The 13,520-nt window shown below is 39.2% G+C and overlaps 1 protein-coding gene across 17 annotated transcripts in view; it reads left to right on the forward strand.

Annotated features, from left to right (window-relative positions):
- The window catches only part of Sh3kbp1 (SH3 domain containing kinase binding protein 1), a 328,667-nt gene that overhangs the window by 213,677 nt on the left and 101,470 nt on the right, over positions 1–13,520 (forward strand). The window contains exon 1 of one of the 17 annotated variants that reach the window (XM_074063120.1): positions 13,463–13,485. The exons of the other annotated variants lie outside the window; for them this stretch is intronic. The gene's annotated coding sequence lies outside the window, so the exon portion shown is untranslated. Of the gene's footprint in view, positions 1–13,462; positions 13,486–13,520 lie in introns of those variants that run through there. 17 annotated transcript variants of the gene reach the window in all.

Genomic DNA, 13,520 nt, shown 5'->3' on the forward strand with positions numbered 1-13,520 from the left:
GCTCAAAGTCCAATCCCATTGTTGTGTTTGCCCTTGATCTAATGTCCACATATGAGGGAGAACATATGATTTTTGGTCTTTTGGGCCAGGCTAACCTCACTCAGAATGATGTTCTCCACTTCCATCCATTTACCAGCGAATGATAACATTTCATTCTTCTTCATGGCTGCATAAAATTGTAAGGACAGTTCTTTGTGCTAGTTCTTTTTTGGATCCAACATGCTCTGCCCCTATAGCTCCTTGCTGCGAGCCAAGACTTTTCATAATGCCATCAGTCCTAGGTGTTCATGCAGAAAGCATGTAAAAATAAATATTAAAAGTTTACAGGGAGTTTCCATTAGCAGTTTGGGAATCTTTTTGGGTTACGGTGGAAAACAACTAAAAAGTTGCCAATGTGGTCATATATAGATACTGTATTGTATCTCCTTCCATCACTGTGTCCTAATACCAAATGTCTCCATGTCCTGTAGATGAGCAAAATGGGGGATAACCATGCTGCATTTGGGCACTCCTTAACACACAACTGTGGAGAATCAGCCCCATGAATTGTTTCAGTGCTTGTGGTGGTACTCAATGTATTCTTGCCTTCTTGTCTGCTTTCCTGCCTCACGTTGAATGGGCATCTAATGAATTTGTTGAGGACAAAAAGGGAAGGAGTACTGTCAGATGCTAATGTTGTAAAAAGGGTACCATTAAGGAGCCACCCTCTATCTTAAATTTTACCAGCTGTTTGAAAGCTCATCTTATGTGTTTGGTTTGGGTGAGTGCATGAGTAAGGTCTACATGTAGCTTCTCAGCCCATCATCTACTTCTCGAATACCTGCCAGAAAGCCTGGCCCATGGACAGGGGGATCTTGCCAGCTGCTAAGATGAAGGGAGCTCCTCCTTCCTTCCCCTAACCATTGAACCAGGCTGCCTTTCACTTGCAAGGGTCCTTTGTGGTGTTTTTTGGAGAGGAGACTTTCAAAGATGGGATTTAAACATTGTCCTATAATTAGAAACTTTTTACCCGCAAATTTACCCTCAAAGGAATTTGCATCTGAATTACAACAAAGTCAAAGGAGTGATTTTTTTTAATTAATTTTTTTTTATTATTCATATGTGCACACAATGCTTGGGTCATTTCTCCCCCCTACCCCCACCCCCTCCCTTACCACCCACTCCGCCCCCTCCCTCTTCCCCCCACCCCCTCCATACCCGGCAGAATCTATTTTGCCCTTATCTCTAATTTTGTTGAAGAAAGAGTATAAACAATAATAGGAAGGACCAAGGGTTTTTGCTGGTTGAGATAAGGATAGCTATACAGGGAGTTGACTCACATTAAATTCCTGTACGTGTGTGTTACCTTCTAGGTTAATTCTTTTTTTTTCTCATTTTTCTTTTATTATTCATATGTGCATACAAGGCTTGGTTCATTTCTCCACCCTGCCCCCACCCCCTCCCTTACCACCCACTCCGCCCCCTCCCTCTCCCCCCCCAATACCCAGCAGAAACTATTTTGCCCTTATTTCTAATTTTGTTGTAGAGAGAGTATAAGCAATAATAGGAAGGAACAAGGGATTTTGCTGGTTGAGATAAGGATAGCTATACAGGGCATTGACTCACATTGATTTCCTGTGCGTGGGTGCTACCTCCTAGGTTAATTCTTTTTGACCTAACCTTTTCTCTAGTTCCTGGTCCCCTTTTCCTATTGGCCTCAGTTGCTTTAAGGTATCTGCTTTAGTTTCTCTGCGTTAAGGGCAACAAATGCTAGCTAGTTTTTTAGGTGTCTTACCTATCCTCACCCCTCCCTTGTGTGCTCTCGCTTTTATCATGTGCTCATAGTCCAATCCCCTTGTTGTGTTTGCCCTTGATCTAATGTCCACATATGAGGGAGAACATACGATTTTTGGTCTTTTGGGCCAGGCTAACCTCACTCAGAATGATGTTCTCCAATTCCATCCATTTACCAGCGAATGATAACATTTCGTTCTTCTTCATGGCTGCATAAAATTCCATTGCGTATAGATACCACATTTTCTTAATCCATTCGTCAGTGGTGGGGCATCTTGGCTGTTTCCATAACTTGGCTATTGTGAATAGTGCCGCAATAAACATGGATGTGCAGGTGCCTCTGGAGTAACAGTCTTTTGGGTATATCCCCAAGAGTGGTATTGCTGGATCAAATGGTAGATCGATGTCCAGCTTTTTAAGTAGCCTCCAAATTTTTTTCCAGAGTGGTTGTACTAGTCTACATTCCCACCAACAGTGTAAGAGGGTTCCTTTTTCCCCGCATCCTCGCCAACACCTGTTGTTGGTGGTGTTGCTGATGATGGCTATTCTAACAGGGGTGAGGTGGAATCTTAGCGTGGTTTTAATTTGCATTTCCTTTATTGCTAGAGATGGTGAGCATTTTTTCATGTGTTTTCTGGCCATTTGAATGTCTTCTTTTGAGAAAGTTCTGTTTAGTTCACGTGCCCATTTCTTTATTGGTTCATTAGTTTTGGGAGAATTTAGTTTTTTAAGTTCCCTATATATTCTGGTTATCAGTCCTTTGTCTGATGTATAGTTGGCAAATATTTTCTCCCACTCTGTGGGTGTTCTCTTCAGTTTAGAGACCATTTCTTTTGATGAACAGAAGCTTTTTAGTTTTATGAGGTCCCATTTATCTATGCTATCTCTTAGTTGCTGTGCTGCTGGGGTTTCATTGAGAAAGTTCTTACCTATACCTACTAACTCCAGAGTATTTCCTACTCTTTCTTGTATCAGCTTAAGAGTTTGTGGTCTGATATTAAGATCCTTGATCCATTTTGAGTTAATCTTGGTATAGGGTGATATACATGGATCTAGTTTCAGTTTTTTGCAGACTGCTAACCAGTTTTCCCAGCAGTTTTTGTTGAAGAGGCTGCTATTTCTCCATCGTATATTTTTAGCTCCTTTGTCAAAGATAAATTGCTTATAGTTGTGTGGCTTCATATCTGGATCCTCTGTTCTGTTCCACTGGTCTTCATGTCTGTTTTTGTGCCAGTACCATGCTGTTTTTATTGTTATTGCTTTGTAATATAGTTTGAAGTCAGGTATTGTGATACCTCCTGCATTGTTCTTTTGACTGAGTATTGCCTTGGCTATTCGTGGCCTCTTGTGTTTCCATATAAATTTCACAGTAGATTTTTCAATCTCTTTAATGAATGTCATTGGAATTTTGATGGGAATTGCATTAAACATGTAGATTACTTTAGGGAGTATCGACATTTTTACTATGTTGATTCTACCAATCCATGAGCATGGGAGATCTCTCCACTTTCTATAGTCTTCCTCAATCTCTTTCTTCAGAAGTGTATAGTTTTCCTTGTAGAGGTCTTTCACATCTTTTGTTAGGTTTACACCTAGGTATTTGATTTTGTTTGAGGCTATTGTAAATGGAATTGTTTTCATACATTCTTTTTCCGTTTGCTCATTGTTAGTGTATAGAAATGCTAATGATTTTTCTATGTTGATTTTATATCCTGCTACCTTGCTATAGCTATTGATGATGTCTAGAAGCTTCTGAGTAGAGTTTTTTGGGTCTTTAAGGTATAGGATCATGTCGTCTGCAAATAGGGATATTTTGACAGTTTCTTTACCTATTTGTATTCCTTTTATTCCTTCTTCTTGCCTAATTGCTCTGGCTAGGAATTCCATTACTATGTTGAATAGGAGTGGAGATAGTGGGCATCCTTGTCTGGTTCCTGATTTTAGATGGAATGGTTTTAATTTTTCTCCGTTAAGTATAATGCTGGCTGTAGGTTTGTCATATATAGCTTTTATAATGTTGAGGAACTTTCCTTCTATTCCTAGTTTTCTTAGAGCTTTTATCATGAAATGATGTTGGATCTTATCAAAGGCTTTTTCTGCGTCTATTGAGATGATCAAGTGGTTTTTGTCTTTGCTTCTGTTAATGTGGTTTATTACGTTTATTGATTTTCGTATGTTGAACCACCTCTGCATCCCTGGGATGAAGCCTACTTGGTCGTGGTGAATAATCTTTTTGATGTGTTGCTGAATTCGGTTTGCCATTATTTTGTTGAGGATTTTTGCATCAATGTTCATTAAGGAGATTGGCCTGTAGTTCTCCTTTTTGGAGGTGTCTTTGCCTGGTTTTGGGATAAGTGTAATACTGGCTTCATAAAATGTGTTTGGCAGTTTTCCTTCCCTTTCTATTTTGTGGAACAGTTTAAGGAGGGTTGGTATCAGTTCTTCTTTAAAGGTCTGATAGAATTCAGCAGAGAATCCATCAGGTCCTGGACTTTTCTTTTAGGGGAGACTCTTGATTGCTGCTTCAATTTCATTTTGTGTTATAGGTCTATTCAGGTGATTAATTTCCTCTTGGTTCACTTTTGGATGATCATATGTATCTAGAAATCTGTCCATTTCTTTAAGATTTTCAAATTTATTTGAATATAGGTTCTCAAAGTAGTCTCTGATGATTTCCTGGACTTCCATGGTGTTTGTTGTTATCTTCCCTTTTGCATTCCTGATTCTACTAATTTGGGTTTTTTCTCTCCTCATTTTAGTCAGGTTTGCCAGGGGTCTATCGATCTTGTTTATTTTTTCAAAGAACCAACTTTTTGTTTCATTAATTCTTTGTATGGTTTTTTTGGTTTCTATTTCGTTATTTCAGCTCTTATTTTTATTATTTCTCTCCTATTTGTTTTGGGATTTGCTTGTTCTTGTTTTTCTAGGAGTTTGAGATGTATCATTAGGTCATTGATTTGGGATCTTTCAATCTTTTTAATATATGCACTCATGGCTATAAACTTTCCTCTCAAGACTGCCTTAGCTGTGTCCCATAGGTTCCGGTAGGTTGTGTTTTCATTTTCATTGACTTCCAGGAACTTTAATTTCCTCTTTTATTGCGTCAATTATCCATTCTTCATTAAGTAATGAGTTATTTAGTTTCCAGCTGTTTGCATGTTTTTTGTCTTTATTTTTGTTGTTGAGATCTACTTTTACTGCATTGTGGTCAGATAGTATGCATGGTATTATTTCTATTTTCTTATATTTGCTGAGGCTTGCTTTGTGCCCTAGGATATGATCTATTTTGGAGAAAGTTCCATGAGCTGCTGAGAAGAATGTATATTGTGTAGAGGTTGGATGAAATGTTCTGTAGACATCTACTAGGTCCACTTGATCTATTGCATATTTTAGATCTTGGATTTCTTTATTGAGTTTTTGTTTGGATGACCTATCTATTGATGATAATGGAGTGTTAAAGTCTCCCACAACCACTGTGTTGGCGTTTATATATGCTTTTAGGTCTTTCAGGGTATGTTTGATGAAATTGGGTGCGTTGACATTGGGTGCGTACAGATTGATGATTATTATTTCCTTTTGGTCTATTTCCCCTTTTATTAGTATGGAATGTCCTTCTTTATCTCATTTGATCAATGTAGGTTTGAAGTCTACTTTGTCAGAGATAAGTATTGCTACTCCTGCCTGTTTTCAGGGGCCATTGGCTTGGTAAATCTTCTTCCAACCTTTCATCCTAAGCATATGCTTATTTCTGTCGGTGAGATGAGTCTCCTGTAAGCAACAAATTGTTGGATCTTCTTTTTTAATCCATTTTGTCAAATGGTGTCTTTTGATGGGTGAATTAAGTCCATTAACATTAAGCGTTAGTACTGATAGGTATGTGGTGATTTCTGCCATTTAGTTGTCTTAGTTGTTTGAAGGTTTGATTGTGTGTACCTAACTTGATGTTACTCTCTACTGTCTTGCTTTTTCTTATCCTGTGGTTTGGTGCTGCCTGCCTTTTCATGGTTAAGTTGGGTGTCACTTTCTGTGTGCAGGATCCCTTGCAGAATCTTTTGTAATGGTGGCTTTGTGGTCACATATTGTTTTAGTTTCTGCTTATGGAAGACTTTTATTGCTCCATCTATTTTGAATGATAGCTTTGCTGGGTTGAGTATCCTGGGGTTGAAGTTATTTTCATTCAGTGCCCGGAAGATCTCACCCCACGCTCTTCTTGCTTTTAATGTTTCTGTTGAGAAGTCTGCTGTGATTTTGATGGGTTTACCTTTGTATGTTACTTGTTTTTTCTCTCTTACAGCCTTCAATATTCTTTCCTTAGTTTCTGAACTTGTTGTTTTAATGATGATATGTCGTGGAGTAGTTCTATTTTGATCTGGTCTGTTTGGTGTCCTGGAGGCCTCTTGCATCTGTATGGGAATATCTTTCTCTAGATTTGGGAAATTTTCCGTTATTATTTTGTTGAATATATTACGCATTCCCTTCGCTTGCACCTCTTCTCCTTCTTCGATGCCCATGATTCTCAAGTTTGGTCTTTTGATGGAGTCAGTGAGTTCTTGCATTTTCTTTTCACAGGTCTTGAGTTGTTTAATTAATAGTTCTTCGGTTTTTCCTTTAATTACCATTTCATCTTCAAGTTCTGAGATTCTGTCTTCTGTTTGTTCTATTCTGCTGGATTGGCCTTCCGTTTTGTTTTGCAGTTCTGTTTCATTCTTTTTTCTGAGGTTTTCCATATCCTGGCAGTTTTCTTCTTTATTTTTGTCTGTTTTTGTCCTGAGTTCATTTATCCATTTATTCATTGTGTTCTCTCTTTCACTTTGGTGTTTATACAGTGCTTCTATGGTTTCCTTTATTTCTTCTTTTGCTTTTTCAAATTCTCTATTTTTATTGTCTTGGAATTTCTTGAGTGTCTCCTGTACATTTTGGTTGACCCTATCCATTATCATCTCTATAAAATTCTCATTGAGTACTTGTAGTATGTCTTCTTTTAAATTACTCTTGTGGGCTTCATTGGGTCCTTTGGCATAGTTTATCTTCATTTTGTTGGAGTCTGGATCTGAGTTTCTGTTCTCTTCATTCCCCTCTGGTTCCTGTACTAATTTTTTGCTGTGGGGCAAGTGGTTTCCCTGTTTTTTCTGTCTTCCCGTCATTGTCCTTGGTGTTGTTACTGTCCCTGTACTGTGTGTAATTAAGTATTTTCTAGCTTGTAATAATAACAATGGTAATATTGAGAATGGAAGAGTGAGCTGAGATGGAAAGCAAGAAGTTAAAGAAAAGGGGAAAACAAATATACAGACAAGAGGGAGAAAGCAGAACAAGGTATCAGACAAGAGAGTTTCAAAGGTATAAACAGGGAGTGTTAGTGTACTAATCAACAGTAAGCTGAACAGACATTAGAGAGACAGAGGATTGAAAATCAAAGATAAAAAAATAAAAAATAAGTAAATGAAAGTAATATCTATATATAAAAATGAATTAAAATAAAATGGAAAATAGAAAATTAAAAAAAAAAAAACCAAAAAACTTCCAAGTTTATATGCAATGCAGTTTCAGTCTTAATAATTTGGGTGTCCGTCTCAATCTCCAGTCCTGGAGTTGGTGCCTCAAATGTTGTTCTGTAGTTGTCTCATCAAAGGGGATGCATAAAGTAGAACAAAACTACACACACACACACACACACACACACACACACACACACACACACACACACAAAAGAAAAAAAAAAGCTCCACCAAGTGTCCCCAGTTCAAATGCAATACAGTTTCAGTAAGTTTTTCAGCTTGCAGGTGTAATTCGGTTGTTCTCTCATCAAAGGTAGGGAGAAAAAGAAAAAAAAGCGTCTGGAGTCAGTTCTGAGAGTGGTATCTGCAACTGTGGCTTGCCTTCCTGCTGCTTTCAGCCTGTAGCTGGCGGCGTTATTTATGCAGATCTCTGGGGTGAGCTAGCACTCACCTGGTCCCACAGGCTTTGTTTGCTCAGAGTTCTCCTGTGCGGGAGCCTCTGCTACCGGCTTTCCCCTTTCCAAGCACTGGGAAAGGTGCCACTGCCCCGCGTTGTCAGGCCTGCGTGTTTATTTACAGTTCACGTGGGAAGTGGGTCTTCCCTCCTCTCACAAGCTTCCCCGCTCCTGGTTGCTGGGCGCGCGCCCCACTCCCGCCAGAGGCTCTCCGGCCGCCCGGCTCGTTTATTTACAGTCCCGGGAAGGTTCCCTTCCCCCAATCTTCAGCGCTCAGGGCGCCCCACCCTCTTTCCAGCGTGTCTTAACTGTTCTTATTGCTTAGTACTCAGTTTCTCTTTTTTCCCCGGGTGGAGGTCAGCCTGTCCAGGGGGCTATGCTGCTCTGGCCCAGGCTTGTCTGTGGGAGAACCGCGGTACCGCAAAGTTCACCTGGTCCGCGTCTTCCCAAGCCGTATGGGCGCCGGCCACTGGCGGCCCCAGGGGCCTCCTCGTTTCTCCGTTTAACTGGAGTGGAGATTCTCTGCACCGGCTGGAGATGTGGAGGAGTCAAAGTTATGCCTCTTCTTGGTGATTATGCCTGCAAAGTGTGTCTCCAGCGTCTCTCCAAGATTTCACTATAGAAGGGTCGCTTTCTGCTTCCTACCTCTAACCGCCATCTTGGAATTCTAGGTTAATTCTTTTTGACCTACCCTTTTCTCTAGTTCCTGGTCCCCTTCTCCTATTGGCCTCAGTTGCTTTTAAGGTATCTGCTTTAGTTTCTCTGCGTTGAGGGCAACAAATGCTAGCTAGTTTTTTAGGTGTCTTACCTATCCTCATAGCTCCCTTGTGTGCTCTCACTTTTCTCATGTGCTCAAAGTCCAATCCCCTTGTTGTGTTTGCCCTTGATCTAATGTCCACATATGAGGGAGAACATCACTCAGAATGATGTTCTCCAGTTCCATCCGTTTACCAGCAAATGATAACATTTCATTCTTCTTCATGGCTGCATAAAATTCCATTGTGTATAGATACCACATTTTCTTAATCCATTCGTCAGTGCTGGGGCATCTTGGCTGTTTCCATAACTTGGCTATTGTGAATAGTGCCGCAATAAACATGGGTGTGCAGGTGCCTCTGGAGTAACCTGTGTCACAGTCTTTTGGGTATATCCCCAAGAGTGGTATTGCTGGATCAAATGGTAGATCATTGTTTAGCTTTTAAGTAGCCTCCAAATTTTTTTCCAGAGTGGTTGTACTAGTTTACATTCCCACCAGCAGTGTAAGAGGGTTTCTTTTTCCCCCCCGCATCCTCACCAACACCTGTTGTTAGTGGTTGCTAATGATGGCTATTCTAACAGGGGTGAGGTGGAATCTTAGTGTGGTTTTAATTTGCATTTCCTTTATTGCTAGAGATGGTGAGCATTTTTTCATGTGTTTTTTGGCCATTTGAATTTCTTCTTTTGAGAAAGTTCTGTTTAGTTCACTTGCCCATTTCTTTATTGTTTCATTAGTTTTGGGAGAATTTAGTTTTTTTAAGCTCACTATGTATTCTGGTTATCAGTCCTTTGTCTGATGTGTAGCTGGCAAATATTTTCTCCCACTCTGTGGGTGTTCTCTTCAATTTAGAGACCATTTATTTTGTTGAGCAGAAGCTCTTTAGTTTTATGAAGTCCCATTTATCTATGCTATCTCTTAGTTGCTGTGCTGTTGAGGTTCCATTGAGAAAGTTCTTACCTATACCTAGTAATTCCAGAGTATTTCCTACTCTTTCCTGTATCAACTTTAGAGTTTGTGGTGTGATATTAAGATTCTTAATCCATTTTGAGTTAATACTGGTATAGGGTGATATACATGGATCTAGTTTCAGTTTTTTGCAGACTGCTAACCAGTTTTCCCAGCAGTTTTTGTTGAAGAGGCTGCTTTTTCTCCATTGTACATTTTTAGCTCCTTTGTCAAAGACAAGTTGGTTACAGTTGTGTGGCTTCATATCTGGGTCCACTGTTCTGTTCCACTGGTCTTCATGTCTGTTTTTGTGCCAGTACCATGCTGTTTTTATTGTTATTGCTTTGTAATATAGTTGAAGTCGTGTATCATGATACCTCCAGCATTGTTCTTTTGACTGAGTATTGCCTTGGCTATTTGTGGCCTCTTGCGTTTCCATATAAATTTAACAGTACATTTTTCGATCTCTTTAATGAATGTCATTGGAATTTTGATGGGAATTGCATTCAACATGTAGATTACTTTAGGGAGTATAGACATTTTTACTATGTTGATTCTACCAATCCATGAGCATGGGAGATCTCTCCGCTTTCTATAGTCTTCCTCAATCTCTTTCTTCAGAAGTTTATAGTTTTCCTTGTAGAGGTCGTTCACATCCTTTGTTAGGTTTACACCTAGGTATTTGATATTTTTTGAGGCCATTGTAAATGGAATTGTTTTCATACATTCTTTTTCAGTTTGCTCATTATCAGTATATAGAAATGCTAATGATTTTGCTATGTTGATTTTATATCCTGCTACCTTGCTGTAGCTATTGATGATGTCTAGAAGCTTCTGAGTAGAGTTTTTTGGGTCTTTAAGGTATGGATCATGTCATCTGCAAATAGGGATATTTTGACAGTTTCTTTACCTCTTTGTATTCCTTTTATTCCTTCTTCTTGCCTAATTGCTCTTGCTAGGAATTCCAGTAGTATGTTGAATAGAAGTGGAGATAGTGGGCATCCTTGTCTGGTTCCTGATTTTAGAGGGAATGGTTTCAGTTTTTCCTCCGTTAAGTATAATGCTGGCTGTAGGTCTGTCATATATAGCTTTTATAATATTGAGGTACTTTCAAAGGAGTGATTTTTAAACTATTGATTTGAGCAGGATTCTGGTCTCACATTCCATAGTCACAAAGAGAACTAGATATGGTCATCATTCCGGAATTGGATTCCCCTGGACTCAAATTCAGTGATTGTCTTTACTGGAAACATTAGTTTCTTCATCTTGGCATGGAAAAGAAAAGGAGTTACTTGTTCCACTAACTGAAGTCATACGGCACTTATCTGTTCTGATGTTGCATTACCATATCTTGTGAACGAGGAGTATTTATGGAACTACCACCATACACTTAAATCTCTGAAGTTTTATTTAGTGTTTTGAGCAAGAGAGGTAAACATAGAGGGCTAATGTTATTAAATGTTCAAAGGAATAGTTTTGTGAAGTGTTTCTTTTTTAAATAAACATAGGTTTTACATGAGGATTGGCATGTGTGAAGATAGAGAAAAGTGATACTAGCCTGGTGATCACTGTCTTGAAGTAGATTCAGAGCAATAGTCTGTGGAGTAGACAGCTCTGTACATCCTTCCATGTGCATATCTACTCCCACACCAAGTAGATCCCACTAACATGGCTGTCTATGTTGGGAAGTTGTTAGGCATCATACAGAAGGAAAGAAGAAATATGCAGCTGAGCTAGGGTGTAGAACTTGAGAGTCTGTTCCTTCCTTCTGAAGGCATGTGGTGAAATGGGCCTGTTTGCTGACCTCTTAAGAGGTGAACTCACTATGCTTGTGCATTTTCAACACAGCCCTTGAGTCCCTGGCTGGTGCTTGTCTTGGATAAAACATCTTCTTTGTGGCACCCAAGATGGTGAAAACTTGCTGTTCTATAGAAGAAGCTGTGATTGGAGATCCTAGATCCTCTGTGGAACCCAATGCAAACCTCGTCTCCTCCTTTGCTGCCTGATAGGTGTGGAGAGATGCATAAATGAGATTCCCTGTTTGTTTGTTTTTTGTCCACTGAGACCTTCCTCATAACCGAACTTCAGTTATACATGACTTAGATGCGTATGTGTAGTTTAGTAGCAATAAATTCCTTTGCCAATGAGAATAGAAAAGATAGATATGTTTCATAGAAAAGGAGAGAAGTGAAAGAGATGTTTTATAAACTTATCTAGGTATCAGAATAGGCACCTGAGTTTTTAATCCAAGAAAAGGTGTTTAATTAAAACTAATGGAATCCCTTCTACATCTAGGTGGATGATTGTCATACTTGAGCATGCGTGAGAACCCCATGGAGGGTGTGTTCCTTCTGAGACTACTGGGCACCATCCCCAGTTTCTGATTGAGAAAGTCTGGGGCAGGGCCTGGGAATATGCTCTGCTAATAGTTCTAGAGAAGACAGAAACACAAGAATACTTCCCATCTCCAGAACACCTACCAGACAAGGCTGAGAAGGGTGGTACTTGCCATTCTCTAGTCTTTCAATCATGTTCCATAAAGAAGGAGGGATTTAAAGTCTATCAGCCCCCAGAAGATGAGTATAAAATTGACTTCACCATCTCCTCTATTGCTGGAATCTACTGAGGCCAGTGCTCTATATTTTCTGAAAGAGTGAGGATAAAACTAAGAGAAAGCATTGCTTTTTCATGTCTTTCTTTTAACTGGTGGTCTTTCTTGATGTCTGCTGTCTTGGACATTCTGGTAAACCAGGCAATCAGCTATGAGGGCATTACTTTCCTTTATTACCAAAGAAGGAGAGTTGTTTCTTCAAAGAAAGGCTTCTGGTTTGAAGCCTAAACCATTGCTTGTCTCATTTGTTTTTCAGGAAAGAAAAAAAAAGACAAGATTGGTAATAGTGTTTGCTCTTGGCTTTCCCAATTCCCTCCTTCCACTGTCAGTGATAACTAAAGTTCTAGTTGTTTTTGTTTTCTTCTCCCTATGTCTTAATAGTAGTGATGCTTTATTCCAGTCCCCAAAAAGGGAAAAACAAAGAGATTGGCAGGGATGCTGTGTAAGTGTGAATAGGAATGTGAGTGAAATGATGCTTTGAGAGTTTCTAGATTTCATTGCTAATACCTGACTTTTCAAGATAATCTTAAGAACATTTCTTCATCAAATTTGACCTTATGGCAGAAGAACATAAAACTTTTTCTCTTCCCTGATGTTTCCTTGGAATCATAAAATGTTATTAGTTTGAGTACTTAACAGTAGTGGGGTGGCATATTATTTGGGGTTTTATTTTTATGCAGTATAGAAAGGCTTGCAGCACTAAATAAAAATGTCACCTTGTAAAACCTAAAGGCTTTCTGTCACAAATGTTTTTAAAAATTCACGAAGGGCTGAAGATTTGATTTCTCTTACCCTCTTTCTGTGATTTATTAGTATTTAGTATTAGTTTCAACATTTGAAGCATGAAGAATGTTTTCAAATTAAAAACTGGTGAATCAGTTTTATTGAAAGAAAAATTCCACCATGCCAGTTTTTAAATTATGCAACTTGTTCTTTTCATATGTTTAAGAGGCAGAGATGTTTGGTTTTCCGAGTGGCAGGCGTTCTCACTGGTGAAGCCCTTTATTGTGGGGGAAGTTGATTTACTCAGCTACTTGGTTGTGACAGCTCTTTTTCTATCACCAGTAAACACTTTCCTCAAGCATGAATCATGGTCACTTGAGTCCAGTGGCAAAGGGGAGGAGTGAAAACAACCCTCAACTCTGGAACCGTTGGGTTGGTTGGTTTGTGTATTTGTTTTTGGTTTTGAGCTCCTGGGTAGCTTGTATTTTAAGAACATCTTTAGGCAGAGACAGTATCTAGCTTCAAATAAGGAAAGGAAATGAAATCAAACCAAACTTACGGTCTTTTTTTTTTTAAGTTAGAGTAGATGGATAGGGTTTGAGGCATTGGATCTTTGCAAGAGTTAAAAGACTGGTGGTAAGGGAGCTGTAGGCCCTCCTTGTTTTCATTTTAAGGCAGATAGACCCATCTGAGAGGACAAGAATATATTTGCTCACACCGCATGAGGTAGGTGGAATCTTGGATGGCGACGAGAAGACATA

Source organism: Castor canadensis, chromosome X (genome assembly GCF_047511655.1).
Source record: "Castor canadensis chromosome X, mCasCan1.hap1v2, whole genome shotgun sequence".
Lineage (NCBI taxonomy): Eukaryota > Metazoa > Chordata > Mammalia > Rodentia > Castoridae > Castor > Castor canadensis.